Here is a 4,445-nt window from a genome sequence, read left to right on the forward strand (position 1 = left end):
GTTTTTTTTGTCTTGGACTCCAGATAGAGCATCTCCGAGAAGGGATATTTGTGCATCAATCAAACTATACGAAAAGGATACTGAAACGCTTTCGTATGGACAAAGCGACTCCTTTGAGTACTCCAATGATTGGTAGATCTCTCAATGTTGAGAGTGATCCTCTTAGGCCCTGCGAAGATAGCGAGAAGATATTAGGTCCAGAAGTACCTTATATGAGTGCTATCGGTGGGCTGTTATATCTTGCAAACTGTACCAGGCCAGCTATTGCCTTTGCTACTAACCTCCTTGCAAGATATAGTACTGCTCCTACTCGCAGGCATTGGGACGGAATAAAGCATGTATTCTGTTATCTCCAAGGTACAGTTGATTTAGGGTTAATGTATTTTAGAAAACCCGAGTTTGGTATGGTTGGTTTTGCAGATGCAGGATACTTATCAGATCCTCATAAGGCTCGATCACAAACCGGCTATGTTTTTACAATTGGTGGAACTGCGATCTCTTGGCGGTCCCAGAAACAAACTCTGGTTGCGACTTCTTCGAATCATGCTGAAATTATTGCGCTTCACGAAGCATGTCGAGAATGTGTATGGCTTCGGTCAATGAGTCACCACATACAAGAATCAAGCGGAATAGTTAACAAGAAAGAGCCGACAAAAATATTTGAAGATAATTCGGCTTGTGTTGCTCAACTCAAGGTAGGCTACATTAAGAGTGACAGAACAAAGCACATCCCTCCAAGATTTTTCTTATACATACATGAACTTGAGAAAAATAAAGAAGTGGATATTGAGTATGTACGGTCATGCGAAAATCCGGCTGACTTGTTCACCAAAGTTCTTCTGACTACAACATTCCGAAAACATGTGTACGGCATCGGAATGCGGCATTTGCGCGACCTGTGAAGAAAAAGCTATGTCCATTATTCTCAAGAGGAGATTACAACATTGTACACTTTTTCTCTTGTCATGGTTTTTGTCCCAATGGATTTTTCCATGAGTAGGTTTTTAACGAGGCACTATGTAATACACGATAGATAATCAAGGGGGAATATTACGTATGATTATCCATATAATCCCACGTAGTGGGACACTTGTCCATTCCAAGTTAATTTTGTGCATCATCATCTTCTTGTTTTATCATTTACTCCATATGAAACAGACCTATTGTGCTATAAATAGCACTCATCCTTTTTACTTTGTAGGTACAATAAGAATAAATAAAATCACTCTTTATTCTCTCTCTCACGTCCAATTTCTTCTTTTACCAAACCCAAAAAAATAGAATAATAATATATAATAAATAAATCAATTATACTTCTTTACTTATATTATAACAATATAAGTAATTGTTATAATAAAATAATCTTAATATTTTTTCATCCAATAATCTAAACTAAACGCCTAGACTGATTCTTTGGAATCTAGAACTTAGGTGTTAACGAAATATTAGTTTTTATTATATACTTATATTTATATTACTTATTTTGAAATTTTGTATTTCACTAAAAATTAAATTAATAAAATATTAAAAACAGAGATATACTAAAAAGAATCAGAATTAGAGACACAAAAGTCATCACTTGTTCAAATTGATGGTGAATATAATATATTAATCAAATTAGTCATAATTCACTGTGGCCTTATTTGATTTAACCAAATTAAACTGATTTAGAATAACTTTAAATCGGTTAAAATGATTTGAACCAACTTAGACCGCTTAAATCAGATTTATTTAAAAGAAAGATCGGTTTGCTGCCTAGACCGATGCCTACACGCCCCATAAACGTCGTCTAAACGATTGTAGAACATTGATCTAAACCGTCCAACGAAAAACTTCAGGCCTCTCGAGGGAATAAAGAAGGCGAGATGATGGTGAAATCCTAGGCATAGATTCTAACTCCTTTTGACACTCTTCAAGATTGCAAGTTGGTATGAGCTTGATATCCACCGTCTTTAAGCAGTTTGAGTTAGCCAGAATGTATGTCATTAGTTGTTTGTCATCTTCTTTTCCTCCATAATCTAGCCACCTAAGAGTCTCTAGCTGAGATAATAAGCATGGGGGAATAGTACTCGGCTGGTTCCACGAAGATGAAGATGGAGGACATCCCTGATAATATACCATTATATTTACACATTAATCTTTAAAAATGCATCAAAAGTAGATGTGTATGCGTTTTTAAGACACTTACAATGGTGAAGATAGTAAGAGCTTTCAGAATAGAAGAGTTTTGAAGCAAACAAATAAATGGTTCCAACCAATCTACTGGATCTTCTATGGTAAAGTATAATTCTATGAGCCGAGAGAAATTGATGGCGTTACTACACGCAACCTGCAATACAACAAACGAGATTAGTTTGACTAAGCAAAGGAATAAATGAGATCTCATATGTAAACCCTACCATTGATTTGGAGAAATCCAAGTACAGACGTGTAGCAGAAGAAAGACATGTCAGAAACTTTTCATCAGGGTTAGGAACGTATGGGATGTATACCTTATCAAGGCAAAACATATTCTCTGTCAAACTACAATAGTCTGCCCTATTGTCAAATATTCTTAAATGTGTTAATGCAGGGCAATCAATCACCAACGACCTAATGTGATATTCCTCTTCTCCTTCCTTTTCCTCTTCCTCCTCCTCCTCCTCCGCCTCCGCCTCTTCTTCCTCGTGAAATCTAGTCTTATAAGTTAATTTTTTCAATGAAGGCACTTTCACGGTATAGTTTGTTAAGTTGTCCTCATCAAGTCGTGCAACCTTCAGTTTGACGAGAACAGGGGAACTTGATAAAAGCCTAGCAAGAGAGTCTTCGTCTTTGTACTCCACGTCCAAAAGAGATAGATTTAAGAGAGATGGCATGGTAGCCGGGAATGTAACATCTACGAGAATCTGGTTTGATAGAGTTAAAGTAACGAGTGTGTCGCATGTGTAAAGGCTCTTAGAGAAGCTTGTGGGCTCTCCTTTCCAACTGAGATTGAAATCCAACTCTCTCACACCGTGTTTAACTGCCTTGTCAACCCACTTTCCGACATCTACGTCAACAGCACATGTTGGACCCAGTTCGACAACAAGAGTTACTAGTTTTGGTGCCTCGCGGAGTTGCAGTGACTTGTCAATAAACCGCCCAAAGCTCTCGCTGCTTTGGTCGTCTTTGAAGTCAAGTTTGCCAGCATCTTCCAGACATGACGACATCGTTTAGACAAGATCTCAGTGGCCACTGCATTTTTGGTCGGGGTGTGGAGTAAGATCTGCAATAGCAAATCGTCTGGCAAATCACATATTCTTTGACAATCAGGATCAATCCTCCCTTCTTCAGCACCAACCTGCACAATTTTCTCTGAGTTCTTCAGCTTTGCTTCTGCCTCAGCATTACATTTAGCTTTAGACTCCGGCTTTTCATCTGCTTAAGAATTCAATACCGTAGTATCAAAAATAAGAAGACTTCATGCAAAGACCACTACTTGTTGGGTCTAATTATTAAGCATAATGGCTCACATAATATATGGCAAAATGTGAAAACAAAATGGACCTATGGGTTCTTATAAAAAGCTTTGTTGGCTTTAATGAAATGAAGTTAACAATATCCCACATCGGTTGGGAGAGTTGATTTTGAGGAGTATATATATGTCTTCATGACATGAGAGGTTAAACAACTCAGAGGAAGAGAGAGCTCCCCACCCACGCGCCGCCGCCGTCCGGCCGGCTCGGCTCGGCTTGAGCTTGGGCTTGGGTGGAGGGCCTTTGGCCCGATAAGAACTATTCTTTTTGGACCAAGTTAAGCTCAACGTTTTGCCAGTTATTTCGGGAAAAAACAGCATTACAATTTTATTTAAAAACAAGTAGTTTGTCTAAAAATTAAAAAACGTCATGCATGTTATCCTCTCGAAAATTTAAAACGAGATAAGAGAGAGTCTTGAGGAAGAAGTTTCGGAACTCAACTTCCCTCGATCTCCGCGAGATTCTCGCCCGCGTGCAGCAGCTGTTACGGGAAGTGGGTCTTCTCCGGCTCTTTAAATATCGTCTCTCCTCTTCTTTAACTTTTTCCGTATCGAAATCCAACAACAAAAATCCCTTAGCGTAAGTCTATATTGCGAGAGTGTTTTGTAGAGTTTATAGTTCGATAGGGCGATCACGAGTGAGGCATGATTCGTCTGCCATGGTTGTATCCTGGGACTCTATATTCGTACAGTCCCGTCTCACTAACGGAGCGAATATTTTGAGTTAAGCAAAGAGATCATATCTTGCCTCCATGTCTATTTGCGAATACGGTTTCTTATCGTCCTCGAATTTGTTTTTCTATATTCGTCTATTTCCTTAACTTCGCTTTTATTATATCGTTTACATCGGTCCGGTTTTCCGGCTTTTACAATCTTAACTCAAAATCGCTTTATGTTTAAAGCTTTAATCGGGTTGATAAACGATTAATAGAAACGGGTTTTGGAACCGTGT

The 4,445-nt window shown here is 38.5% G+C and overlaps 1 pseudogene; it reads right to left on the bottom strand.

Annotated features, from left to right (window-relative positions):
- Nucleotides 1-1,789: 1,789 nt before the first annotated feature.
- LOC106323877 overlaps nucleotides 1,790-4,445 on the bottom strand; it is an 8,435-nt pseudogene continuing 5,779 nt past the window's right edge.

This window comes from Brassica oleracea, chromosome C2 (genome assembly GCF_000695525.1).
Source record: "Brassica oleracea var. oleracea cultivar TO1000 chromosome C2, BOL, whole genome shotgun sequence".
NCBI lineage: Eukaryota > Viridiplantae > Streptophyta > Magnoliopsida > Brassicales > Brassicaceae > Brassica > Brassica oleracea.